Raw genomic sequence first — 17550 nt, 5'->3', positions numbered from 1 at the left:
GGCAATGGGCCCAAATTGTCCTGCTCTGACCCATATGCCACACTCCCCCTCCTATTTGTACTAACACCCGCACACAATGAGCAACCACAGAAATAAACAGAGTTGTGCATCTCTGTGCCACACAGGCAGACAGACTTATTCTGTCCTATTAATTTCACTGTGGCAGAGCAATGCACATATTGGTTGCTCCGCTTGCTGTGCTGTGCAGCCTACCAATATGTTCAATTTCCCCACATCTGGGAACACGGCCTTTGTAAGTGAAGCAAGATAAGAGAAATGTTCTGAGCTGTAGGGGATTTCTGAAGAATCGGATACATGAAGCCTGTGTGGCTTAACTCTATCTTATAATAGTGCTCACAAGAGTCTGTTTTTGCCAAGGCCCGGCAGTCGTGTTTTATTGGGTGTACTAAAGAAATGCTTACAGGCTGAGTCTTTTCAGTTCTCTAGCCTCATGCTGTATAACCAAGTCCCTTATTGCTTAAGATGCTGCTAGTGAACTTGGATATCATAGGCCATGCTTATTTCAGAGCTATACGGCTTAAAAATGAAATCATAGTCCCACTCTATTCTGCCTTGGTCAGACCACATCTGGAGTGCTGGGTTCAGTTCTGGGCCCCCAAATTTAACAAGGATATGAACAAACTGGAACATGTGCAGAGTAGCGCAACCAAGATGATCAAGGGTCTGAAAACCAAGCCTTATGAGGAATGGTTGAAGGAGTTGGTTATATTTAGCCTGGAAAAAAGGAGACTGAGAAGAGATATGATAACCTTCTTCAAATATCTAAAGGGCTGTCACATGGAAGATGGAAGAAGCTTGTTTTCTCCTGCTCTGAAGGCTAGGACTCAATAGATTCAAGTTGCAAAAGGAGATCACAACTCATCATCAGGAAGAACTTTTGGCAGTAAGAACTATTCAACAGTGGAATTGACTCCATTTGAAGATGGTGAGCTCTCCTTCATTGGAGGTTTTTAAGCAGAGGTAAGCCCTGAAAATTAACAATATAACTACTTAGCTAAAGTGGGTTATAGGCCTGTAATCACAAGCCACATTTATGCTAATACCCAGACATGGTACTGCGACAATGGATTTTTGAAATTTTGACAGCAGTTGACCCGCCTTTGAACAGACTTGCTAAGCAGATAGGCTTCTGCAAGAAGGAAGATTACCAGTCAAAGCTAACCTAAACTCAATTCAGCAAAGAGACACTTCCATAAGATTACAGGATGGTGTGTGAAAATGTGTACAAAGCATCATGCTTCTCTCTTAGACAAGCCATTAGATTGACACAGAGCTTGTAGTCTTGATTACATTGGCTTAAAAAAAGAAGTAGTACACAGACTCGCCCTGTGTTTTCTTACTTGCTCGAGTGACATGGGTCAAAATGATTTACAGAGCAACCTGGCACTGTAGGCCTGGAAGCCTCTCACATATCATTGTTCCAAGTGTGTTACTTTATTTCCTACTGCTGTTGTTGCAAATGTAATGTGATGGTGCAGAAATGTTCCATGCGATACATCAAAAGTTGGGGATAGTGCTGGAAATATTCAGTGCAATACACAAAGGGTTCCCGGAGTTTGTGTTTGTGTACATGCACCCATCATGTATTTAGCATACTGTGGGACAAACTACAGATAAAGCTACGAATAGCTATGCTTGGACAATGCCTTTTCCTTTTCAAAGAATAGGATAAGGAATAAAAGGGAAGGGAGCTGTTAGAAATATTCCCTTGACAATTGCTTCCTCCCCACCCCCGCAAAACCTCTCAGACAGCCGCATTTCCACACCTGGTGGTGTGTTAGCCATCACCACCTTTTCATGGCATTTTTGCAAGACAAATGAGGCCACTGGAGCTTTGTTATAGGTCCCTGCAGTGGATTCGTCTCTGAAGCAAACAAGCAATCAGTGCAGAACACAGTCACATCCTCCATTTGACTCCATTGCTATTCCATCTGCACCGGCCAGCAGTTCATTTCTGAACCCAGTTCAAAGTGCTTGTTAGTACCTTTAAATCAATAAACCAAATAGCCTGGGATTAGGTTACTTGAAGGACCATCTTCTCCTGCATCAGGGGTGGGGAAACAGTGGTCCTCCAGCTATTGTTGAACTTCTACTGCCATCTTTTATGACTATTGGCCATGTATGGCTGGGGTTGATGGGAACTGGTGGCCAGCAGCATCTGGAGGGCCACAGTTTCCCCATACTATTACATGAGAAAGGTTACAGGCTCATGCCACAGAAGAGTTCACAATGATGAGCTGCTTTCTCTTTCAGGGGGCAATCACACTTAGTGCAAGATTATTTTTTCAAGTGCTCTTGTGAAAGCATCCCTGCTTAGCAGAATCAATACTGTATTAACAATTCCTATTACTTGGCAGCAGCTTCTGTTGATTCCTCGGAGAATTTGGTGTTGCCTCCACTTTCTTTCCCATGAGAATTCTGGTTCTTCACATTCTTTCTCTCCCAGCTCTTTTTTCTTTGCATGGCAACCCTTTCTCAACTAGTTAACTTTTCCCTCCCCTGTGATTCCAATGATTACTGACCCTATGCTGCTATTCAACATTTTCCTGAGCTTAATAGCAGCGTAGGGGAGCAATTTCTATCAATATGGTGGAAGGAGCAGGGAAGATATTAAGCTTTCCTCTTCCTGCATTTCCATCCTTGTTTCGCTGCTCAGCTGACTGGAGAACTGCTGAGAATGGTGAAAAGTAGACTGGACTGAGGATATGTTGAAGACCATATAAGATTAGTCTGTGGGGCAGAAACAGCCCAGATAATGGCTAATTGGGGATTATGCATAATGACCAGAAAATGTACATAATTACATCGATATATGCAAATTTTCTAAAGCGTGTTGGGGAAATGTGCACACTTCCTTCTTCATGAACAGATTATGTGCACACTCTCCATGAAACCTCGGGACTATGTACAATAAGGTTACCAGACGTCCCCGTTTACCAGATTTACAAATCAGTCCCCTGACAAAATCCATTGAAGTTGAAAAGTGTCCCCGGATTCATTGAAAAAAATCTGGTAACCTTAATGTACAAGGGCCAGTTGTCGTGCACCTTAACTGCTCATTTTACAGTCATATACAGGACTGGCTCAAGACATTTTGGTACCTGAGGCAGACCACAAAATGTTCAGCCTCCATGCCAAGGAAGAAGGAGTGAGTGAAGATCTACATCAGGGGAAATAAAGATTTATATCTTGAACAGGTGTGGGAGGAGACTAGCAGTGTCTCCAATCCACCATGTGGCTGCTGTAGATGCGACATTAGGAGGAGACATGATATTAGGAAGCTGAGGAGGTGGCAGATTCAACCTCCAAGGATCATGCTGCAGCTGCTGTCGCCACCACAGTATCAGCAAGTGATGCATTCCTTGGAGGCCATATCAGCTGCCCCTGTGGATCCTGCTGTCTGAGGAGGTCATGACACCTTGCCTCATGGGTGGGCTGCTCCTATTCATTCATATATATCCGGCACCGGGAGTGGCATACATCTGGGAGCGTGGCTGGCATGCGTCCCAGGGAGCATGGCGCGCCGCCCTTGGGGGGGGGTGCATGGCAAGCGGTACACATTCCAGGACGTGCACGGCAAGTGGCGAATGTCCCGGTGGTGTGCGGCAAGCGCTGAGCTTCCAGGGGCGGGGGCAGACGCGATGTCACACACCCCCAGATGGCACCCAGGGTGGAGCGCACCCCTTGCCCCCACCTTCATCTGCCAGTCTTAAAGACAGCCAGACAAACTCCTCCACGAGGGAATTATACACTCTGGGCACTTTGTTGTCAACAGCGGTGGCACTCTGAGAAAGAACTCAGTAGAGGATCTTAACTTCCATATAGCTTGGTACTCATAAAGCAGTCCTTAAGGTACTGTACCTGGTTCCGAAGCCATGACAGACTCATAGCTTAATACCAACGGCTTAAATTGTCTTTGGAAACAACATACCCAGCAAAAATAAATTAATAGATAAATATCTTGGTGAAGACACAGGAGAATTATGAAAGCCGGGCTGTACAACTCCCTAGTCCACAAGATCACATTGTTCCCTTTCTTTGTGGGCTTCAGGCCAACACATTTTTTATTCTGGCATGCTTATAGTTTGGCTCATTCCTAAATCTCAGTGCTGAAAAGTATACTGCTGGTTACCAGCTGCTCTACTGTTTTTGTTGCTTTTTAAGGTCACAGTGTGATTGTTCTTCAATTATGGCACTGCTTTCATTGTGAGTTGGAAAGGCAGGATATAGATATTTCAATTAATATATGAAACAATAAAACATGGAGTCCATTAGTGGTCCATTCCCACAACAGTATTTTTTTGCAGCATGTTCACCGAAGAAACTGATCACCTCTCTGACCCCCATGTCCCAGTCTTGGAATGTTCTGTCCCAAGAGCCAAACTGCTTTCCTTTTGGGGCTGCTTATGGCTTTGCTGCAGCTGAATTAGTTTTTATTGTCACTTTAGTGTGGCTAATAGTATGCTTAGTTTTAATTGGGTTTTATTTTTCTTGCCTTTTACTGATTTGTAAGCTGCCTGAAGAATTGGGAAAATGGGGTTAAATATAATCTTAAAATACATAAAATATATTTTTATGTATTTTTCCAGGATGCTCTACAAATATAATACCAGCACTATAATGTTCAAAACTTCACTGATGTTAGCAAAGTTGTCAGGTCTTAAATTAAAGCAAAGAAGGTGACGTTAAACCACATGCAGACATTTAGAGGCCATATATGGACAAATCTGGTATTCAATGCTGACATAGTAAGAAAACAATACTGCACCTATGATTAATTGGGGACATAATAATAACAGTGTATCAAGTCAAATTCCCTCTGTGGTTCCACATTAAAAATAATTAGCTGACAGGGCATCTGAGATCCGTGTATATTCTGAATCAGCTGCCACCAAGCCTTGGCAAATGGCTAAAATAGTTTATATTCCATCATAAACTAGCTAGTTGTTCCTCAAATGCATGGAGGCTGGGCAGAGTAGGCATGTCCAATACTGCTGCCCCACCATGGAATGAGTTTCTCTTTAATATGCTTTAATCAGTGCTTTTTTCTGGGGGGGGGGGGAGGCTCAGGGGTACGCATACCCCCTAAACATTTTTTGAATCTAAGTTTGGCCTCATTGAGGGGCAGTATTTCAATATGAGTAGGAAATTGAGAGTACCCCTAAACATTTTTTTAAGAAAAAAAGCATTGGCTTTAAAAAGGGATCATCCTGGGTATGATTAAAGATACTTCACTAATGAAAATTCAAAAATCTCTGCAAACATATCCCCATATTGTAAACAGGACTGATAGAACCCTAATGTGGATGGTCATGTAGGCTCTGCACACAGGATTCCTACCCTTTATTTTTCAAGGGTAAAAAATCACACAAACATAGTCATAGTGTATTGGACTGTCTGTGTAAGGCCCCTGTGCAGATGTGAGTTCCAACACGTATAGTCAGATACAACAAGGACGTTGGGCAATTGGTACAATTCTCCCCTTCCCATGTATGCGGCTTTATAAATGCTTTGACTGCCCATGCAAATAATAATAATAATAATTTATTATTTATACCCCGCCCATCTGGCTGGGCCTCCCCAGCCACTCTGGGCGGCTTCCATAAAAACCAAAAATACAGTAAAATATCACACATTAAAAACTTCCCTGAACAGGGCTGCCTTAAGATGTCTTCTGAATGTCAGGTAGTTGTTTATCGCTTTGACATCTGCTGGAAGGGCAAAGTAAGATAGGGCTACTATATGTTTATGGGGAAACTGTGACCTCCAGGTGGTGTTGGACTCCAACTCCCAGGATGGCCCAATGGTCAGGCATGATGGGAGTTATAGGCCAGCAACATCAGGTGTCTGTGCACAGGCTTCCCGTCTCTGCTTTGAGGGTTGAACAGAACAGCAAAAAGGGTGAGAAAAACTGTCCCTGCAGGAATTGCCATTTTAACATAACAATCAAAGGTTCAGGAGCCCCGTCCTCTTATGCAGTGGGTTATCCTAATCTCCCCCCTATTTAAGGTGCTTCACCAACTTAGTGTTAGCATCATTAGCAATTGGTGGACAATGGTTTTAGATTGTCAAAAACATTTGGAAGCTTCTAAAAATTAGACTTTCCACATTCAAATATGGCTTGCGGTTTTTAAAAAATGGAATATTTTGCGCCTATGCTGTGATTCTCTACAGTCTACTAACCTCAGCATGTTTCATTTCATCAACCGTCCATCATACAGCTAGGAGTCCAGCTGCCACTGACATCATGTATGCAGCCAGCCAACCAGCCAGGCTCCATCAGACAGCTCTTGCCCCATTAACAAACAGTGCTGTATGGCTGTCAAGTTCCCAATTGGTCTGCGGTGAGGAAATGTCAACAGTGTTACGCTAACAAGAAAACACTGAGGACCAACAGTAGACAGAGTCAGAAGTCAAAAAGATCGGTCTGAAAATATTTTGGGAAATGGCGAGATCTGCCAGTAAGCAGGCCTGCATACGCTTTTTCCAGTGATTGCAGATGCTTTCCTAGGAACCTCTCTTACATACATATGATGGCCTGGCAGTGTCTTCATTTAGAGAGTGGACATGTCTCCTACTTTACACATGTCCTCTATTGAAAGGCTGTCAATCCTCTGTTTAGAAGGATCTTCTCTTTGCTGTCCAGTTCAATGATAAACAGATGTAGGAAAGGAGCACAAAGACATCTATTTCTAAATTTGCATCTACAAAATATAAATCAGCAAATTGAAAGTTTATGCAGTTCTGTGTCCTCTTTTGCCTTCTTTCTCAGAGATGCATTTCTTATTTTTTTGGTGGTGCATAAGTGGCCACCCTATTTGCATCATCAAATAATACTGCCACCTGACACCCCCTCCTCAAATCCACACAACACCACAAGGTCTGTCTGAGTCTGAGGAAGATACTTGGGCAAAGGGAAGGAACATGCACTACAGGGCTGTTGGCATACCGAATTAGTGGGAAGCTTGGCCGCCTTTGACATATTTTGGCTGAGCTGTCTCAAAACATTCCTGGGCATCTAAGTTACAGACGCTTTCCATAAAGAGATTCTGTGCCTCCTCCCCTCCCCCTGTATTTGCTGCCATCTGTCTCATCTTAAACCTAGAATTCTTTGGTTCCTGCTTTTTCCCATCATCTTAATGGGGTCGGGGCTTGGAATCATTAGCTCCAACACAAAATGGTGGACTCAGCAGGGACATAGCATATGAATTATGGGAAGAAAATGAATGTCTCAGAAAACTATTTCAGCAAAATGATCTTTTCTGTAAGTCTAGTTCCCTCTAGTAAGAACACAGCCTTTTCACTCTAACGCCCCTCCTTTTGCTCCTCTGGATTTTATCCCAAAAGTTTCTTTTTTGTGATACAAGAACTAATGTCAGCTTCTTGTAAGGAGAACTAAAAATGAATTCAGATCTGGAGGCACTGGAGGCGAACAAACCTCCATGCATGCAAAATGTGAACACTGAATTTTAGGAGCTTCCTATAAAGTCATAAAAGAAGTGCCAATCTGCTTTGAATTAGCATAGACCTTTTTAGTTTCTGATGATGCAATCTGTAAGTGTGTCATTTATTTCTATATTTATGTAGCTGGGCTTTCAACAATATAATACACATTTATTTACTAGCTCAACCCTGAAATAACATTTGTGAGCTGAGCTCACAAATTATAAAGGACGGATGGTGAAATTAAGAATGAGCGGGCCGCAAATAAACAAACTAAGTACACTACAAAGCAAATTTTAAGCAAAATCCAGCAAAAATCATACTTAAATCCCACTGTTTAAATCAGAGATAGCCTGGGCTGAATCCATCCCCCAAGGCAACTTTATTTGGCCTTGTTGATTGTACTGTGCATGTTATAGAGGTGGAACAAGAACTCTGGCCACAACTTTGAGCCTTAAAAAAGAGAATGTCTCACACTGAATGTAACCGACCTGTAGGAAGGACTCTGTGATTTGAAAACAGAGGTGTTGTATGTACTTTTGTTGCCCAAGAAAATCTTTTAATAAAAGCATAAAAAGGAATGCTGTAAGAAACAGATAGTCTACCTTTAGTATTATTATTTTTTTGGGTTTGTATGTAACATGTACCATATGTGATTGAACCTGAGGTCTGTTTGTGCAGCAACATACCTTTCCAGCCCCCTGTCTGGAAAACAGTGACCCTCAGTTCACAAAGAAGGGGGCAATCTGTGGCCTAACTCTATGGGATATAATTTTAACTGAAAATTATATGGCTAGCTTGATGTATTTGTCTGTTATGAAAAGTAGCTAACTTCTAAAGTTTCTCAGAAGATGCTGGTGTGTATGACCTGGACATGTCTGATTTGTTCAAATTCTGAAAGTGGCCTAAATATTCAAATAGGTTTTAGTTAGATTCAAATAGGTTTTAGTTAGATTCTGCACTCAGCGTCACCCTAAGTCCCTATTTTTAAAAACATGCAAGGAGAAGCGAGCTGTGTAGGGAAAATGTCAAAAACACTTTGACCTATTTTGTGTGTGTGTTGAGAGAGTCAGAATGTGACCCCCAGCGTGTCCTCCAACCAATGTATACAGGTCACTGTGAAAGTTAAAGATACAAACTCTCTCCTTCTTGTGGCAGTTTTCAACAAGTTCTTAGATCATAGGGGGGAATATGTAGTGAGGCACTTCATGAAATCCACAAGACTCCCTCCCTGACTTCCCAAAATTTAATTAATTATTGGCTTCCACATAGATTTCTAAAAGCAATCACCTAGGGGGCTGTAGCATATCTGCCCTGCCTTTGACCCAAGTCCCAATCCCAACCTCTGCATTAGTGGAGACAGAACTTTTCTCTCCAATTAACTGGAATATATTTTTCTATGGTTGACTGGACATAGGTGTGCTATAGGGCAATGCAGGGGCCACCAACATGTTGCCAACTCACACCAACCTAAGGCAGCATGGCCTATGGTCAGAGATGAGGGAACCATGTTGGCTAATGAGTAACAGCTAGAAAGACAGTGCTTGCAAGAGGCAGTTGTTCAAATTATTTTTCTCTTGAACCAAGCAGGTGAGACATGCAAGGGGCAAAACTCTTGAGCTGATCCATTCGGCAGACTCCAGAATATCTGACTGAAAATGTTTTATTTTAGTTAAGATACCAGATGTGAATTGAAGTGAGCAAGACTGGTTGAGGCAAAAATGCACAACACAAGCGATGGCAAAAGAATAATTTCTCTTGCCATACATGTAGCAATCTGGCAGATGAACTCACCATGTTAGATGTGAGGTAGGGTTGCCATATTTCAAAAAGGGAAAATCCTGAAACCTGCAATTTCAAGCTTTCAGAGCTGTTTCTGCTGCTTTTTCCATCGTGTTGCCATGTACCCAGTTTTTTCTGACATTTTGCCACTTCGGCAAAATTCCCTCCTGACACCATTTTTACACCCAAAAACCAGGACATGTCAGAAATTTTCCTGATGTATGGCAAGCCTAGTGTGAGGAAAAGCTCCTTGGAAGTCCAAAAGACTGACAGTTTGTAGGCAGAGATACTCTCCTTTTGAACTGTGTGTATACAGTGCAGAAGGGCTAAGGGAGATGAGTGAACTTACCACAACTGAGGAGGACTGGGCTTTCCCCTCCAGCCAATGGGTGTAGCTATTTCCCAAGGTTTGGCCTATAGAAACTGTCTCATAGGTGTGGTGTAGGATGAAGAACACTAACATGTTTTGCATGTCAACTTTTAACACTGGGGTTTGAGCAACTGACAGATTCTCAAACATCAGAAGAGAAGATAGTGAGAAGGTGAATTGGCAGAAACTCCTTTCTTTCTTGCCAGACTAGACACTCACGCAAATTTGCTGAGGCAAGTGAATTTAGGACACTTGCAACGTGCCAGGGAAGCTGTCGTTTGATTACTCCAAAAACAATTCAATATGGAGTGATCAATATTTAAAAACAAGGGCTTTCACAGGGCCGCCACAAAAGACAAGGAGGCTGTTGTTCACCAGGCTCTGTCCTGCCTTCCTTATAATTCAAGTACGGTTGCTGCTTTTGACTTTCCATGGGGCATTCTTGTGTCATAATAGAATATGAGGAGTGAGCAAAAACCTCCTGCTGCATTGTCTTCGATTTAGTGGAGGCTGTGAATAGACAAAGGACTAATCCACACTTTGCTTTGCTTTGTTCTGATTTAGCGCAGAAGAGTGGGTTTTCCCGGAGAAGTCACAGGGCAAAAGCCAAACCACTCGGACTGGAAAACTGCTTGAACCCATGCTTTCTAGGCACAGGGCAAGCAGAAGTGTAGACCTAAATCCTTGAAGCACATTCCAAGCACATCCCCCCCCCTTAAAGAATTCTGCATAGTTTACCCCTCACAGAATTACAAATACCAGCAATGCTTAACAAAATACAGTGCCCATAATTCCCTGAGAGGGAAAATGTGCTTGGAATGTCCTTTAAATGTATAGTGCTTATGCAGCCTGAGGCCTACCTACTCCAAAGGCATTTTGCTGTCTGAGGCAAAGGATAGGATGGCACACATGCACTCCATATAAAGAAGCCAACCAGACTGGCAGATGAATCTTAACTTCAGCACTGGCGACAGGACAGCGTCCTCCGCCACACCTGAGGGCAGCGAGCCGTGTAACACACACTCTTCTGTCCTCCAACACTGTGTTGCCACTTGCTGCCCACTCAAATATACACTGCTGTGGTGGGCCAGCATGTGTCCCCTGAACAGAGCTATGCATCTGCACACACAATAGCTGCTAGAATATGAGATGTGCACGCTGAGTGGGTCAAGGGCCTTTCCCAGTTGTGTCTGTGCTACATCAGAGGAAGGTGAGAGACAGCCAAAGCCAGCATCCAATAATGTAAATGAGCCTAGCTGGCAGAAAAGTGGCTGTGGAACAGGCTCCATGGTAAAAGACATGGGGCAGGTCAACACAAACACATAAAACTGCTTCACTTCTACTTATCCAAAAAAATGGAATATTTTGGTGCCAGAGCATCAGCTATAAATAATTACTTGCCACAGGTAAGAGCCACCATTAGAACTGTAGAGTTGGAAAGGTTATCTCATCCAACCCCCTGCAATGCAGGAAGCTCAACTGAAGCATCCATGGCAGATGCCGATCCAACCTCTGCTTAAAAACCTCCAAGCAAGGAGGGTCCATAATCTCCCAAAGGAGTAAGTTCCACTGTCAGACAGCTCTTAATGAAAGAAAGTTCTTCCTGATGTTTAGTCCTCTCTTGTAACTTGAAGCCATTGGTTCGGGTACTGTCCTCCAGAGCAGGAGAAAACAAGCTTGCTCCATCTTCCATGTGATAGCCCTTTAGATATTTGAAGTTGGCTATCATACCTCCTATAACTCTCCTCTTTCCCAGGCTAAGCATACCCAACTCCCTCACCCATTCCTCATAGGGTTTCCAGACTCTTGGTCATTCTCCTCTGCACACATTCCAACTTGTCCCTATACTTCTTAAACTGTGGTACTCAGAACTGGACACAGTACTCCAGGTGTTGTCTGACCAAGGCAGAACAGAGCAGTACTATGGCTTCCCCTAAAGAATCCTGGGGATTGCAGTTTGTTAAAGATGCTTAGAGTCATTAGGAGGCTCCTATTCTTCACCACCACACATGCATGGCTACATTTTTTGAGTGGTTTATCAGTCAATCCATTTCCCCAGAGGACTCTGGGAATTGTAGCTCTGTGAGGGGAATAGAGATTTCCTAACACCTCTCAGCAGCCATTAGAAGCTACACTTTCCAGAATTCTTTGGAGAAAGCCATGACTGTTTAAAGTGGTCTGATACTGTTTTAAGTGTATAATGCAGAAGGGACTAGCGAGTCAGACCATTATTCCTCAGTACTGTCTACTCTGAGAGTTTCACACTCAGTTCTTCCTAGTCCTATTTGGAGATACCAGGGATTGAACATGGGACTTTGTGAATGCACATTATGGGGTGCACCACTGAGCTACTGCCCCTCTGAGCCTCAGCATCTACCCACCCCCTAAATTGCAACCCCAACCCTGCTTTATATATACAGTCGTACCTTGGTTGGTGAACGCCTTGCAATTTGAACGTTTTGGCTCCCAAATGCCGCACACCTGGAAGTGAGTGTTCCGGTTTGCAAACGTTCTTTTGAACCCAAACGTCCACCACGGCTTCCTATTGGCTGCAGGAGCTTCCTGCAGCCAATCAGAAGCTGTGTCTTGGTTTCTGAATGTTTTGGAAGTTGAACAGACTTCTGGAACAGATTCCATTCAACTTCCAAGGTACCACTGTAACTGGAAAACAACCAGATAGAAGCACGTGGATCTGTTGCTGTCATATGTACTTTGGTCCTTAGAAGTCAGAGTGCAGTCTGGCTAGGACTTCCAGTGGTCAGGAACTGGAGCTCTTCACTCAGACAACATGGATTCTGAACTTTTGCCATAACATTCAGGCCTTGACTCTCTGTTCATACCTCTTTCTCTTTCCAGTGTTTATATGAGTCATTATCCTTCTTTTCCAGTCCGTGACAAAAACATTCAAACTCTGTATGAAAAAATTAAACCCAAGCACAAACCAAGCATGCTGTAAAGCCTAAGTAAAGCATGAAGATTCACATATGCTTGTCGAATGTGTATAATCAATTTCCATTCCACTGAGACAACTGTGGATATTTTGGGTAGCTTTCCTATCTCTATCAGAATGAAATGTTGGTTCTCTCTGCCTCTTGGAAGCTGCAACGAAGTCCAAGCTGGGTGTACCTGAACTTAAAACAGAAGCAGGAAACTTTACCCTCAGTAAAATAGTCTTTTCTTCTGATGTCTCCAAAAGACATTGAAGACCAGAGAGGTGAAGCTGCAGACCATCTCTCTCCGCAGACTATGGAATGACTGAAAAGCCAGGCAAGAGAGTGTTTGCATTGGGCTGGAGCCATCATACCATTAACCATTCCAAATTATTTGTGGGCTGGTTAAAGGAGGGAGCCTCGACCACCCCAGCCATTTGTCTGCAGGGAAGGCTTTCTGCGCCTGCATGCAGATGGGGTGTGCCTCATACAGAAAGCATCTGGAATCAACTGGCTGGATAATTCCTGTGATATTGCAACACAAAAAAAAGAAAAACCCCATTGCTAAATGCCTGCACTCTTTTACATCCCTTAGGGCTCATTTTATGTTTCCATCTGCCCGAGTCCACATTTCAAAAGCAGCACAATAAAATGCAAACATCATGCATTTATTTGGTGTATATACAATTCCCAGATGGAGTGCAAAAATACGGTGAAATGCCTCTCCATTGTCTTTCCCCCATTAAACTGCACAGCATAAAATGAGAAAAATTCAAGCGAACAGCACAGGCTGTGCCTCCCAGTCTTTGCAACAGGCCTGCCCAGAGGACATGTCTTGGGATGGGAATTTCCTGCCCACGTGGGCTGGCACTGTAGCACACACAACTTGGGAGTGCAGGGAGTCTCCTGAAAAAACACAGGTCCCTTTGGCCCGGATAATATTCCCAGCAACTCATTGCTGAATACAGACTCCACAGATCCTGCCCTAGTCTTCACCAACTTCTTGGTTGAAGCAGCTTGGATAGGAACATCAGAAACTGCTTCATACCAAGTCTGATCTTTAGTCCATCATGCTCAGTATCTACACCAAGGGTAGTCATTATTGGACTACAGCTCCCATCATTCCTAACCACTGACCATGCTGGTTGGGGCTGATGGGAGTTGGAGTTCAACAACATCCAGAGGGGATTATGTTGACCTGATTCACACTGACTGGCAGTGGCTCTCCAGGGATCTCTCCCAGCCCTACTGGGATGCTGGGAACTGAACCTGGGACCTTCTGCATACAAAGCAGATCCTCTTAACACAGCTACATGTGCCTGCATTCCAGGGAGTTGGACTAGATGATCCTCAGGGTCCCTTCCAACTCTATAATGATACTCCATTTATTCATTTCAGGCACTGGTAGCGCTAGAACTGGTTGCCCAGCCCCCTAAATAACAGCTGCCTGATGTAGCTGGGATGAGATCTGGAACATGGGCATCCCAGATCACAGTTCACACCCTTAACCAGTATGGTCAGTAACACCAGCTACTGGCAACACTTTTGCCTTCCCTGTATTGTGCCTTTGTGCTTGCCGTTGATGTTTGCAACCTCAGATCTCCCTGGAACCTCCAGTTCTTTCCAGTTGCTCTTTGCCAGTCACAAGGAACAGGGAAGACTTTCCAAAGAGCTAACAAAAGTGCAGTCCAAATCCTGCACTTCTGATTTGCTTGCATTGATGGTAATTCAGCCCGGCTGCTTGAAAGCTCCCTTCTCCCCCAGAGGCGAAGTGCCCGTTCAATTCCAAGCCCCTTTCCTGATTGCTTAAGTTCTGCTCCTATATCAGCCTCATCTATCCCCCCCCCCCTTATAGTGGAGGAGAAGGCTCCCAACCTCCTCTTCTGAACATCTAATCTCTGGTAAAAATCACATGAGTTGGATTCTGTTCCAAGAGGGAAAGACTGTGTGTGTGTGTGCGCGCGCGCATGTGTGCGCAGTACACATCCTGCATGAAAATAGCCCTTCCCCCAGCAGGCACATGACTTCCTAAACCCACCAGGAATGGAGGTGCTACTGGCTAAGAAAGGGGCATTGCGAAGAGTGCCCCCAAAGCCTGCTTTAGTGAGCTTTTCTTCCGTGGGTAAATGCTGGATAAATGTGGACTGGCTGCTGAAGTTCCTAAGCAAATCTCCGAGGCTCAGCAAGATGGATTGCATACACACCACACATTTAAAGCACCCCTGCCTCATATGCACAAAGAATCCTGGAAACTGTAGTTTGTTGAGGGTGCTGGGAATTGCAGTGCTCTGAAGGGTAAACTACAGTTCTGAATATTCTTTACAGGTAGGGGGTATGTGCTTTAAATGTGTGGGGTGTATGCAGCCCATGTCCCAGTTACCTGCAAACCTATTTAGTCAAAGAATGGTTCTAACTTATATATTCAATAAGCCAGGAGTAGCTATTCTGACTCCCACATCTCCACGAGAACAGATAGTTAGGAATTTGTCTCAAAATCTATGGAAGTGTAAGCAACTGAAATGGGCTGCTAGATAGATTTCTTTGACTGAACTAATCATCTAAAAAAACAACAACCATGTATCTGTGTTTGGGAACCAGGGGTGTGTGTTGCTTCCTGGGAAAACATTAATGCAGTATATAAATATATATGAAACTGAATACGGTAATCTTAACACTCATGCTGCAAACCTATATCCATTTACCTTGGAGAAAGCTCCATGTGGGAGTTACTTGTGAGTAGTCAAAAATAGGATGGTGCTACAAGTAACCTTATTAGAGATTACATACACCCACTTGGAAGAAAAACCTATTGAAATCAATGGGACATTGTTCCAAGTAAATGTGGTTTGTAAATACTGGTGTGTACCAGAGCAAACCTACGCATGCTTCCTCAGAAGAAGACCCACTCTGCCCAAAGGGGCTTGCTCTTTCATAAGTGCATATATAGGACTAAAGCCTTATGGCACAATCCTATATATGCCTACTCAGCATAAATCCCAATGAGTTCAATGGGACTTACTCCTAAATCAGTGTCTATGGGATTGCTGTTAGTGTCTCTTAAATCACATCAGTCATTTTAAAGTGTTCTTCTCTTTAGGTATTGAAACTTTTATGGAATTGAACTAGGGACCAAGTCATAGAATCAAAGAATTCTAGAGTTGAAAGGGACCCTGAGGGTCATCTAGTCCAACCCCCTTGAAATGCAGAAATTCTGCCCACAGTTGTTCCTGAGTGGGCTCAAACCACCAACCTTCTGGTTAACAGCCAGATGCACTGACCCATTGTGCCACAGGAGTCTTTGAGTGTGGGAGAATGAGTCTGTCTTCCGAAATTCACTTCTTTGTGACAAAACAGAAAGCAGCCCTAAATTCTCAGAAATGCAAAGAATTTGTATTCATTCCCTCAAAGAAAAAATAAACATCGTACGATTTTCTCAGCTACCAGAGTGCGAAGAGGAATTGAATCTGCTTTATTCAACTAATTAGGGGCTCTTAACTCCTTTCTATCCAAAACCGTTTACAAATTGCGCATGCGGTGCAAGCAGAATTAACAGAAGCCACTTAGAAGGAAAAAATGAAACCACAACCTAATATTCCTCTCTGAAAATAAAACTCACCTCCTATCTCCCCATACCTTACAAAATTCTGATTATGAATCAAGCTTACAGATAGTGAGACTTCTGAAACACTCAACTTGCTTTGGCAAAGGCTATAAACATACCAGATGTATGTGGATGTGTGCAGCATATGAGGGGGAAAAGGGGGTTCCCCAAGTTTTGCTGCCATGGAAACAGTCTCAGCATTTTTAACCACCTCTTTACTTCACTTTTCCTTTGTTTGTTTGACCGAACTTTTGCATGAACAACTGAAACAAAAAGCAGCCTTTGAAGACCCAGACAGAAAATACCTGTTGATCCATAAGACAGGGGAAAGTCCCACCTGACTCAGGTTAAGAAAGAAGTCCCTCCTTTCTCTTGTTTAGGGTAGGCCATCCCCAGATAGAGGGCACCTGCCCAGGGCTTACCTGTTTCCACCTGACCTTCCTCCTGCCTGAGTGTGTTTTAACTTCCAGGACTCTTCCTCCCCCTCTTCCTCTCCCTCCTCACTGCAGTCCGGTTCGGATGCAAATGACCCTCCTGCAAGCCGTGTGTGTTTTCTGCGGTTCCGTTCCTCAGAGATTCTCTCGGAGAGGGGTGGGTGGGAGCAAGCGAGGGGCGGAGGAGAAAGTCACAACAATAACGTCTTTCTCTGGCAGCCAAACTCCTGGCATCTAATCCACACGCATGTCCTTCTGCCTGGCTTGCTGAAAGGTTCATGTGTAATAACATTTCCTTCTGCTGGGGCAAGAAAACTCCCCGCGAGTGTTGTTCAACAAATCACATTAAAGAAAGAAAAGAAAAGAAAAAACGCGGAGCTTTCACTCTCTCTCTATAAGCATGTTGTCCTCTCCTAACTTTATAGTAAATCTGTGTGTCTAGGTTTGCATTTCAAAGCAGCAGGACTCCGATGACAGCCAGGCTCAATGGGCAGTAAATGGCATTCCTGTGTTTTAAAGCGAGTGACAGTTCTGTGCATATTTCCCCATTCTTTCTAAATGCAATTGTTTTTCTATGCTAATCCTCCTTTGTTGCTACCATTGTTAACGTTGACTATGTCAGGTTATTGCTGGCTGGGCTGTTAAAGCCGCCTTAGGGTAAGGGTCAAAGGCTGCCCTGGGAGTTCAGAAGGGTGGCAATTTAATACTCCTAGAAGACCAGGATAAAGGCACCAGGGCTAAACCACAGAAGCTGCAGGAAGTGCAAAATGCCACTGTAAAAATAAAGTCTAATATAGTTGGAGTGGAGGGGGTATCACGTTGCTCTTTCTGCTCATAGGAATCAGTTCAGACAACATGTCACCCACCATGTGCAGAGTGCAAAGTGAAATCCAGACAAGCTAAAAAAAGAAAAGGAAAGGAAAAGCAGCCTGTTAGTTGGAACCAGTTTTTAAAACAGTTGGCACACAT

At 43.6% G+C, this 17550-nt stretch overlaps 1 protein-coding gene across 1 annotated transcript in view; it reads right to left on the bottom strand.

Annotated features, from left to right (window-relative positions):
* Positions 1-16778, bottom strand: part of PRELP (proline and arginine rich end leucine rich repeat protein) — a 29320-nt gene extending 12542 nt beyond the window's left edge. The window contains exon 1 of the mRNA XM_082227179.1: positions 16570-16778. The gene's annotated coding sequence lies outside the window, so the exon portion shown is untranslated. The remainder of the gene's footprint in view (positions 1-16569) is intronic.
* Positions 16779-17550: the final 772 nt, after the last annotated feature.

This window comes from Podarcis vaucheri, assembly GCF_965113315.1.
Source record: "Podarcis vaucheri genome assembly, chromosome: 6".
NCBI lineage: Eukaryota > Metazoa > Chordata > Lepidosauria > Squamata > Lacertidae > Podarcis > Podarcis vaucheri.
This window is presented reverse-complemented; position numbering and strand designations above follow the sequence as displayed.